A 12,315-nucleotide genomic window follows, 5' to 3' on the forward strand; every position below is an offset into this window, starting at 1 on the left:
TTTGAAGTTTGAACTGCCGTGACAGCATACCCCGTATTTAACAATGTAATCTTCCACAGTGGCAGTCTTAAACAAGATCAGTTCACTTAAAAACTCCTACCTCTGCTGTACAGTGTACATGCACATCCTACAACTTGGTGAGCCGAACAACATGCAGGGGTCGCTGGCGCGGCTCGCATCCCGGCGAAGGCGATGAGATTCCTCTGCTCCCGGTGTCCGGGCGCAGGGCGCAGGGCGCAACCGATCGAACCAGCCACGGCGCCACGAGGCCGAGGTGGATCCGCCTGTGCCGCGCATAATTATACGCCGAGTTCGTACGGTGGCCGCAGTGGCAAACTGGCCAACTCGTGGGCGTGACGGCTACCGGCGGCACCGCCATGCCTGCCGCTGCCGGCCACGGGTGGCGCGTTTTTTTCCTACAAAAAATGTAAAATAAATGGTCAGCCTGTGGGCAGTGTGGCTCCCTGCCTCTCTCTCACTGGCCTTCTTGGGACTCCGAGAAGATAACATTTTTTGGATGGCCTCAAGAGCCAGTGCAGGTTCTTATAGAAAAAGATAAAGAGCCAGCGCAGGACGTATTATATTCCAGATTATTAGTAGTCGGTTAAAAAAAATGGCTCTCCTCATCAGTTCATCACGCATGTCCTGGACATGTGGGTTCGGCGTGCTACTACTTCACTTGTCGTAGAAAAGATGTGCCCGTATGTATTTATGTATGTGTGTCAGCAAGTAGCGGTAGTAGTAGATTTTGGGGTTGGTATACGTTGCGATTCGGCGTGGTAACATCTGGCGTTTGCGTGGAAGCAATCGCCACTTCTTGCTTGAATCAACAGCCTAAGCTCTCATTTCCGATGGGATATATAAGGAGCAGTAATGGATGTCCAGGAGTTGTGCACTCGAAGTCAATGGTATCTTTGGATTTGGTGATTACAAACTAACGGACTGGAACTCGACTACCGATATTTGAGAGCTCCATTCTGAGATGGTTGGAGGGTTGGCTAGCGATTAGCACCTTTTGAATGAAAGCAACCGTGTTTAGCCATCGACTTAGAAGCAAAGCAAGTTCATTACCGTGTCTATTTTTTATTCGTTCATGACAATTCTTACTGAATTAGTGTATTTACTTTGTATGCGTTATTTCCATAAGATTGAGTATTGGTACGTTGATACCTATATAAAGTTTGAGCTTTTATATATGCACCAAAGCATCTAACAAAAGGCCAAAGGGTCCGAATGAAACAAAATATGGAGACCATTTAAGTAAAATCATATTGTGTGATAACAATGGAGCAGCGGAATAATCAAATTAGCAAACTAACTTGTCACAAGCATTTCACCGAACACCTTGTGTGCATGAACAAAACATCAACTATGCTTCAAACTTTCAAACAACAAAGTGTCCAATGATTCAATAACAAAATACTTGCAATAGCCAACTTACTAGAATACCAATCCCCATCATCTCATCTCAACATATCAAAAAACACACATATGCCTCCATGCCAACTTATCCATACAAGCAACCACTTCACATATGGATCGGCAGCGAGCAAGATGGTGACTTAATCAACACATATGGTAAGGAAAATACCAAATCAAGAATAGACACTAAGATTTACGTGGAAACCCCTTGCAAGGAAAAACCACGGGCGGCGGCGAGCAATCCACTATATGAAGAAGTAATATAAGAGGTGAGAGCCAATAATGATGGGAGGCTCCTAATCCCCCACGGATTTCAGTTTCTATTGGATGGATTTGGTAGATTTAAACATCTCCTCTCCTCTCCTTAACCCTAGCTCTCAACTCTCTGTCTATTCCCAAGTTGGGAAAGAGACATATAATAACAACTTTTTAGATTTGCCCTCGAAGCTCTAGAATATTACAAACATGCTCAATTTCAGCATACAACATGTACATGTCTTGTTTTGCATAACAAATATGCTAATGGGCTTCCAAATTTGGTGAATTAGGAGTTGCACATCACATATTGCTAAACCACTATCATGATTTGAGAAAAAAAAATCCTTTGTTGTTGTTTCTAAAATTTGACATTCAATATGAATTCTGTTATATCAGTGTCTCTCACTGACAATATAAATTTATAGAGCTAGACTAAGGACTAGAGCTCGATGATAACACTGGAAACAAAAAATTATATATATTTGAGTTACTAAGGAGTTGTAATATACTATCTTTTATATGGATGGATTATATTATACCCTGCGTTCCAGTGGATCGGTTTGTGAAAGAACATCTAGGCCCCTAGTGGGTTTTGGTGGGTTGAATGATAACGTGATTAAAGGTGTAATGAACTTGTTAAGTCTATGAGTAAGCATAATGCTATTGACAAATAATCTTTGTGGAAAATATTGTATTAAATGGCTCATACAATGAAAAAAATAAGTATGGTATATAGCATTGTTCATCTAAGCAGGCAATGGTGTACAAGAGAGTTGAGGCTTGGTTAATAGCCTCATATTGCAAGATTGCTTGGGTTAAAGATGAATGTCCTAATAAGGGATATTATGTGGATCCCATGATGGCTATGTGTGATACGTGACAAGCAAAGCAAATTGAAGTAAGGATAGAGGTATGATGGCATTGGAATATTAGTTGGTCTCTAAATAAAATGAGAAACTTGTTATGAACAGATGGGATATAGAAGTCAAAAGAAGATATGATCTCAAGTGGATTTCATTCGTGATGTCAAAACATAGCTAGACTCAAATGCGGCAGCGATTGGATGAAGAAATCAAGCAAGTGATTAGCAACGAGGTACTAGGCAAAGTTAGGTCAAGTAGTGACTTGGGCCTTCAGCTTTGCTAGGGTAAAGCGGCTAGTGCCTAGAGGATTTTGAGGTTTCAAGTCAAGCCTTACCGAGTATAGCAATGGAATGGATCAAATGTTTATCTAGTCATATGAAGAAGTGACTTGTGATTGAAAATTGAGTTTCATTCATATGCGGTTGAATATTGATCCAAGTCACTAGCTTAAGGTTGAAGTGCTCAAACCAAAGAGATAAAGATGGATGCAACTCTAAAGTAGATATGATTATCGAGTATGGCATGGTTCGTGGTAATGAAGCTCAAGAGGATGAATATGGTATTTATATTTTGATCTTGAGTATAGGTGTGCCGTACTATCAAGAGGGATGCATCACATGGTCATTTGATAAAGTCTCAATGCTCAAGTATCCTATGTGAGGGACGAGAGACACAAAAGCCACACGTACACACTAATGGGTTAGGATGTGGAAAAACAAGAAGTTCCGGAGTTTCCGGAGTGAGTTCCGGAAGATTCTGGAGGTTCCAGAGTTTCTGAAGAAAGTTCCAAAAAACTTCGAAACTTAAACCCTAACGGCTAGTTGGTTTGAAAAACTGGAGGTTCCAGTTTTGAAAAATCGGAAGTTTTGGTTTTGGTCTGACAACTCCAACGGCTAGTTTTTGGGGAGTGGAGTATTTATACCCCTCGATCCCCTCAATGGCTGGTTGCTATTTTTGCAGTTGCTAGCGTGCTTCCTGCCTGTTCTAAGCTGAAGTAAAGCCAAATAGCTCTCCCCAACCCCTCTTGGTAAGGTAGTGTGATCTTTACTAGATCTTGTGAGTTAGGTTGTAGAGATGAGTCATTTGAGAGCACTAGAAGAGCACTCATACACTTGAGCGCTGGTTTTCCTTGTCAAGTTTCAAGTAAAGTATTTGTTACTCTTGGAGGTGTTCCTCCTAGACGGCTAGGTGTCGTCCAAGAGCTCCCAAGGTGTGGTGAGCTATGGGACAGTTTGTGCAAGTTGAGCTTCGCTTCTCAAAGGGAAGAAGCTAACTAGTGAAGTGGGGAAAGGGTTGAGTGCAACCCGGCTTATTTGGAAGCACCCAACAGAGATGTAGGATTCACTCAGGATGAATCTGAACTTCGGTGAAACAAATCACTGTATCTCCTCATTGGTTTGCTTACATTTGCATTGCACTTCCATCTCATTTTTGATCTCGTAATATTGGTTGATCTACTTAGGTGTTAGTGTTTGTGAAGTGCAGGAACTTTATGATCCTACTAAGATACCTATCTAAGCATACTCTCTAAATCTGGTTTGATCTTTACCTCACTTGCTACGCATAAGGTTTTGGGGTTGCTCTCTGCCCGAGCCAAAATCGGAAGCTCTGGTTTTGAAACTGGAAGTTCCGGTTTTCAGGCAGACAGCTTTATTCCACTGCTTAAGGCGTGTGTTTCCTTCAACGGAGATTCCGAAGATTTCTTCGAAGAATCCATAATTTGCGGAATCTTCGGAAGTATTTCCGGAATAATCCGCAAGTCGCTAACAAATTTGTTTTAAGTGGCGACGATTTCAGGTTATGCCTATTCACCCCCCTAGGTGACATCAAGATCCTTTCAGTTTGTATACAAGATTGTGTGTCACGGATCTAGGGGGTCATTTCCTCGCTTTACATAATCTTGGAGTAAAGTTCCAAGATGTATTCTCTAATCGGTTACAATATGTAAGATTTTGTCTGGATTGTAATCTTTTCTCCATGATTTTTGGATCTTCCGACGTGCTTGAGGCACACATAAATGGAGTCTACCTACAACTCATCCTATATATTCGACGTAGCATACAATATCTACATCATTCCTTTTGTAATTTGTAGCAATACCAACAATATGAGCTAGAGTATCACGATTTCACTATATTAATATGAAATGTTATTTTATTAAATATCATATTATTTCTATTGAATCAATTGACCTCAATTAATATTTGTATATTTGTAAGTTATAGCTTGAGCTATCATTTTATATTTGTGGGTGTACTTTGAAGCTGGACTTTTTATTAGAATTTCTTGTTAACATTTTTGTGGGTTATATGTAAACCATCGTAATCACATAAAAATCATGATCGCATAATCTTAATCATTTTATCTTTTATGTTGGATATTGTTTCTAATACTTATTAGTGTGAATCCTCATGATGAGGCATGATTGAGGTCTTCTATATTCATCCATCTGATGCCATTTTTATGCTTTTGCTGGAGCATGGTGCTCGGTTATTACTATATTTTTTTATTTTATCAATGTTACAAAAACCTAGTAGTTAATAGATTTTTTTAGAAAATGTAATAGTATGCGGTAGATAAATGACTAGTTAAATAAGAAAAAACTAGCATATCAGAATAGAGAATCAACAATTGATGCATAAATATCCCATGAACCTAGTCAGTCATATTCCTCCACCTCCAATTTATCCCACTTTCTAATTGAATCACTCTTTGTGAGGCATTGGTTCTAGGCAAGGGGATGTTGTTTTCCCTAGTGCGACCACCTATTTGCACAATTGATATTTTCAAATATTTATCATTAAGATATTTTTATTATATGCATGTGCATGATATTTTGAAGACCACATAAAGTAAAGAATTGCAAATGAAAAATGGAAAAGAACACCAGACTAAATAACTTTCAAAATAAAATATATAAAATTACTTTTATGATAAACATACTATTTTTCATTGCTGTATGGCCATATGAAATGCTTAGTTGTACATATATATGTTAGATGGGTAATACCGCAATTCCTTCCCCAATAAGAGTTTTCCGGAGAAGAAATGAAAGAAGGCAATAAGTCAACAGACTTTGGCATTGGCAATCATCATTGATTTGATATGCCCTTGATTACCAAGCAAAGTGACCCACAGAACCATGTCCGGTCAACATCTATCAAAGGCTCAAAGCGATAGTTATCCTTGATGCTAGTCACCATCTCATCGTATTTCGTCTGAAATCTAACAACAGTTACTTTTAGTTGCATTTCGTCCTCGAATTCGAACTCCCCTGCCGGCCCGGCCTCTGCTCTCTAGACCACCTGTGGATAGTTGAAACAGACGCCAGCGTAAACCGATGGGCGTGTCACGATCACGACACGACCAAGCTGGTTCGCCTACGATCTTGCGAGTACCTTTGCCTCCGAGCCAAACACTCAGTTCAGAGTTCACGGTACGTATCTACCACAGTCCGGGACCAACCAGAGCGTAAAGAGTGCATGTGGAACAAGATAAATCGATACTGCCTGCGACTTTTTGTAGCGGACGATCCTGGCACGCAGTGCGTCGAGCTTCCTGTAACGTAGTACCAGTGGTTCTGGTGAGGGAGTGACGTGCCAACCCGAAGCCGGCCGGCCTACTACACATCCCGCTCGCGCACCAACTGTTCGCCGAAAGCACGCGCGCCACGTCCGTCCCAATCCGTCGCTTGCAGCCGGCGCGGGAGCCGTGGTGGCAACGGGGGCACAGCACCGCCGATCGCGACGGCTCGTGGCCTCGTGGGGGATTTCTTTAACGCTCGCCCAGGCGCGGCTCGCGGGCGTGTCGGCCGTGCGCGACCCGGCCGGCCGGTTGCAAGTTGCAGCCGTCAGCCAGCCAGCCAGCCGGGGCGGGCGGGCACGGGCACGGGGGGGATGGGGCGACCTGGGCCTGGGCGCGTGTCTAGTGGTGGGGGAGCAGCGCCACCGGTGGGGCGGCGCGGGGGTTCAAAGGGCAAAGGCTCCCCACCGGCCGGCCGGCGCACGCGCGGACCCGGCCAGCCCCGACGTGGGCGGGAGGGACGTCTCGGATGGAAGAGGCGGGCCGGCTGGCTTGGCTGGCTAGTGTAGGGGCGGTGGCGGCGTCGGGCTGGCGGTCGCCGAGGGCGGCGGCCAGCCGTGACGGCCGGCCGCACGCGCGGTGCGGCTCAGTGCGGCGTCATGGACCAGTTGGACAATATTCGGGTCGTCGCGGGGATGCACCGACCCTGACTCAGCGCCGGCGCGGCAGCTGAAGACGTGCCCACTAGATCAAATGCGCAGAACAGAATGTGCTTGTGAATAACAAAATATAAATAAATAGATGCCTAGTATATGATATGAGCACGTTCCAACAATAAAAACTCAAACAGATCGGAGCGTGTTGACAGGGCGGCAGCATCAGTTCAGTTGTTAACGAAAGGCCTGAGACCCCTCAGTTCAGCCTTAGTAATGCAGTTGACATATCGACGTACTGCATTTTATATACAAGCTGGCATTTAGCAAGTCAACTCAAACTGTTTTTCTTTTTTTTTTTTGAAAAAGAATGTCAACTTGTTGTACAAGGCCTGGATCGAGACATCGTTTACTTTACATTACTGACACATGATTTGTTAAATACTTAGTGGGAAATTATTCGTCAAGTACGATAATTTTGTTTAATAATGCCTGAGATGGAGGGTGCCTTTTCCATTTTGTTTTTCTGATTGCTAAAGGAAAACAACGACGACGACGGCTTTCTCATCCTTTTTTCAAGTAGCACTTTGCTAGCCTGCAGGGCGTAAGGCTCTGTTACAGAATGCTCAAGAAAGTTAGCCTTGCATAGATAAGTTTTGCAGAGTTATGCAATTTCAATCACAAAATCTGTCACTCCAGTCTCTAGAAAGTGTTCGTAAGGATATGGCGTGCATGTGCTTTCAAGGAAAAAAAATTATAGCCACTAACCGGCCAACAAGGAAGGTTCCTAAGAATTTTTTTCAGATAAGGCATGTAACAATATTCACTTCGACCGGGTTTTCATCCTAGGAAACAGACATATCGCGATCGATGGAGGTATGGAACTGCAGCCTTATATTGTGATAAGAAAATAAATCGTGCTCACGAAAATAATGGAACTATAGGAAGCGGCACTTTTAGCTATTGATGGCGTGCATTGTGCAGAAGTCCTGAAGTTTAGAGCTGCAAATTTGAAATTATCTGAACCAGAACGGATGGCTGTTCAGAATTTCCTAGAGTTGTTATTCGATTGCCACTTCTCCGTAGCATCAGATTTTCAGATGTTAACTCTATACGGTACCATGTCGCACTCAATATCGTTGTAGATAACGACTGTAGATCGCTCAGCATCAGTACCCAATGATTTTGCCCGACTGAGGTGACGGTGTCTTGTGTATCAAAACTGTATGAATTAGCCTTAACCAGTACGGACAGAAAAGGATCCCATTGTAAGATATCGTCTGCTCCTTTAAGGTGAATCAAACACGCACTTTCCTTTTTTTTTTCTCGAATAAAACAGGCACTTTCTGTAATCTATGATGTCCATTTCCTTCAGAATTTATTACTACAGCCAGCATTAACCAGATTTATTCTTGGCACATGCCGTTCTGAAAGTCGAAAGAATAGTTTTGGTTTGTGCTCAGTCTGCTCACCACGCCCAGCACTAACATGATCATCGAGCCATCGAGACAATTTAAGTTCAGACATTTGGATGCATTGTCAAAGGGAGATAGCTGAAAGACATGAAAAACAATTAGTAAATACTGATAAAAAAAGTCAAAAGATGTTCACAGCAGATCATAAAACCGGCCAAGCAGCGAAATCACATTAAATCCGGTTTATTCACAGCTAAAAAAAATATATCCGGAGATATTTGAAAGGGGAAAAAACTGAACAACTTGAATGGATTGTCTGAATATTCTTAAATTCTCCTTCGAATTAAGATTAAGATGGACATTCAGTAGATCCCAGTTGAACAGGTGCGAGCACTGAAGCACCTACAAACATTATGCAGCTGTCCAAGATAGCTCCATTTCCAATGCTTTAGGAACGGAAAGGAACTTCAGTTGCAACAGAATACTTTGGATGGTAGTACCCTCAACCAGAAGTGATCCCCAATGAATTTTTGCCTGGAAAATGAGCTTCAAAGGCAAGGTACAGGGGCACATCATGCAATATAACAATCTGTTGACTTCATTTTTTCAATTGTTCATAAGTTACTTTTAATAGTATCCTGCTTATACACCAGTTGTTTAATCGGCGATAACACTTATAATAGATGGGTTAGAAAGTCAGCAAAGAATATAATAGAAACAGTATAAAATCAAATCATGACATAGCCAATGACAGCACGCGATCTGAAACTCCGACAACAGTTGACGACATCTAAATTAGTACATGGAAATGCAAAATGTGACACTAGAATTGCAGGGATTGGAAGTCATTAAGTTGAGTCTACTTCTTCGAGTTCTTATTCGAGTTGACTACTCATAAAAAAAAAGAAAATGTACTAACCAATGCTATGCGGAGCTTAAAAGTTAAAATGGATCAGTTTCTTGCTTAATTTTTAGTTAAAGTTTTTTTCTTAGTTAAGTTGCCACAACATTGTTCTGAACAAGGACCAAAATAAAAATAAAATAGTTTGTGCCACTCAAGTCTGTTAAAATGTGTAGTTGCTCGTACAGAAAAAGCTTCCAGATACTACCGACCTCTGGTACAAAACATTCTTTCTATTCTTAATGAAAATAACAACCCTACCCTGTTAACCAAAGCATTCGGTGTACTAGCAAGTAAGATATCAAATCAAACTTGCGATTTGATGAAAAATACGCAGAAACATTTCAACAAGCACCTTCAGTGCATGCCTCATGCAAACTAATAGTAAGCAGGTGTGTGCCATGGAATTCCTGACATGAATCAACCGAGGTAACATATCCTAATGGGGATCTCGCGGAAAGCCGAAAGCAGATCGTCTCTGCGCTCTGAAGAAACCGGCCAATCGCCGATGAGAACGTATCGTGTGAGACCTGCAAATAAGCCTGCAATTCTGCAAAGTTGGCTAATTCGCAAAGAGCGAGGAGTATCTGGGCCGGAACATCCGAACATGCCAATTTCCTAGAAGGCTAGAAGCCCACTGACCCCAGTAGTTGCAGCCCATGAAAACTAACCGCAACATTGTGCTCCGACCAGGTGTGCCCTCAATCTTGGACTACTCTTGGTATTACGGTCTAGGAATTTGAGGATTTAGTTTGTTAATTGGGGGTTAGGGTTTGGATTTGCTGGTTTTTATGCGATTCAAATATGGATGGTACAGGATGAGGTATAGGTGGATTGCCAGATGATTTAATGCCTCAATTTTATTATGGGATGTTGGAATCTTGACAGGTTCGTGGGCAGGTTGAAGGAGCGGCTGCTAGTGCCAGGGACCGCTAAGATGCGCACGAAATTTTTTCTGTGACTTTTTTTCTTAAATGAACCTAAAACATTTTGAAACTTTAACAGGGCAAAGGATTTGATGAATAAATATCTAGATAATGTTTTGGACTTCTGTTGTTCCTATAGCTAATAACCAATCAATCTCTTATATTGACATAGTTAGACAGCATATGTATTAAACTATGATTACTAATAGCGAATTTTTCATCTTGGGTCCTTGCATCAAATTTCAATATGCATATCCATCTAATGTCGCTATTGTTTTTCCTGCAGCTTAATGAAGACATACGACGTGAAGAATGGGTACTACTTGTTTTTAGACAGAGCCCAAGGCTAAGAATTTGTGAGGATCATTTTCACAACTGGAAGAAGTGGTCCACGCCACCAATTGAAATTACTCGTGTTGCTGAGTGACTCTCCTGCAAGAGGCTTGTGGCAAATGCTGTTTGAAGAAAGCAGTCCAAGCTCGCCAGTAGTTGCTGAAGGCGACCAAGGAATGTCGTCAGGTGTCAAGATTATGCTATTGTAGACATGCAGATTCAGTAAATATAGGTGTTATGGTTCAGTAGCTGTAGGTGTTATGGTTCTGGAGATGTAATGCATGTTCTGAACAACATGTCTTGTGCCTGTTTGATCTGTGATCGGCACAAAATTAAGGACAGTTTGCTTAGCACTGAAAATATGGTTCTGTAGCTTTTTTTTTTATCTGTGGTCAGAAATGAGCATTTTCAGTGGTGAAATGACACAAAATGCCTTTATAATGACAGTTTGCTTGTTGCTGGCGATGCAAAATATGATCCTTGTTCATGACTAGCTTTTTCTAGAGATATATTACAACTGATGATATATACAACGAATGAGCCCTAACTTGTTCACATGGCTACTTCTTCTTCCTAAGAAATCTTTCCCTTGAAGCTCTGATCCGGTCAACTGTTGGGCCTCCATCAACTTGGTGTAACATGCCATACCCATACCAATTGTTCGTTGGTATAGGATCAGGAGGTGGCTGTGAATATAATTGAACCTCAGGCTGAGAAGTGGACATCATTTGTGGTTGCTGCTGTGAACCGGAGTTAGCATCATGCCTTGGCTTGCTTCCCTTCTGTGGTGCAGTGATCGGAGTAACGTGCTGAGATTGCTGTTGTGAGCTAGAAGTTGCATCAGTCTTGGGCTTCCTTCCCCTCTTCTCTTGTGAACCTTTTGTCTTGGTTCCTTCCTGCAAAAGTAAAATTGTTAGGCCTTTTATCATACAGAACAGCACTGGCATGCCAATAGCTGTAGGTACTACTATAGGAACTAACCCTGTTTGCCACACTCTTCCTCATTTTGCACCCATAACATTGTGGCCAAAACCCTTGCAACGGCTACACCTGATTGCTACTCGTTTTGAAGATCTTGATGGCACATGTCGCTCACCACGAGCCTTTCTTCTCTTTTTCTTAGGTCTCCCAGGCTGTACATTGAATCTAGGTGGATCAACATCTGGGAATGGAGTCTGCAGCCACTGTGTCTTATCCGGAACAGGGATGATTTGTCCTGCATATGCTAGCAAATATGCCTCTTTTTTGAACAAATCATCCACATATTCCTCAGGCTTATGGTTGAATGCTTGTATGGCTGACACAGCATGGCAGCAAGGTATACCAGCTACATTCCACTTCCTGCATCCACATGTTCTGCTATTCAAATCAACAATGAAGGTGAATTCAGACATTGAAACCTGCCATATGCCTCTGTCAGCACAAATTGGCCTACAAAAGCTTGCAAGGTGTTTTTCAAACTCCAATCCCTTTTGATAATTTGGAGCAATTTGCCATTTATCCCTCTGAGCACCTTCCTCTTTAGGGGGTGTTTGGGAGGAGGGGGTTAAATTTTAGCCCCGTCATATCGAATGTTTGGACACTAATTAGGAGTATTAAACCTAGACTAATTACAAAACTAATTACACAACCCCTAGGCTAAATCGTGAGACGAATCTATTAAGCCTAATTAGTCCATGATTTGACAATGTGGTGCTACAGTAACCATTCACTAATGATGGATTAATTAGACTTAATAGATTCGTCTCGCGATTTAGCCTAGGGGTTCTGCAATTAGTTTTGTAATTAGCTTATATTTAGTCCTCCTAATTAGTATCCGAACATCCGATGTGACAGGACTAAAGTTTAGCCCCCTCCTCCCAAACACCCCCTTAGTTGCATAGCCTCCCATGGTCTTAGATCTCATATGCTCTAACATTATAATCACACAGAAGTAAAAACGACCCCGCGTCGCTCCTCCCTGGGGCGGCTTGGGCGGAACCCGAGAGCCGTCGCCGCCTCCCCTCCTCGCTGTCGCCCGAG

The sequence above is a fragment of the Setaria viridis genome, chromosome 1 (genome assembly GCF_005286985.2).
Source record: "Setaria viridis chromosome 1, Setaria_viridis_v4.0, whole genome shotgun sequence".
NCBI classification, from domain to species: Eukaryota; Viridiplantae; Streptophyta; class Magnoliopsida; order Poales; family Poaceae; genus Setaria; species Setaria viridis.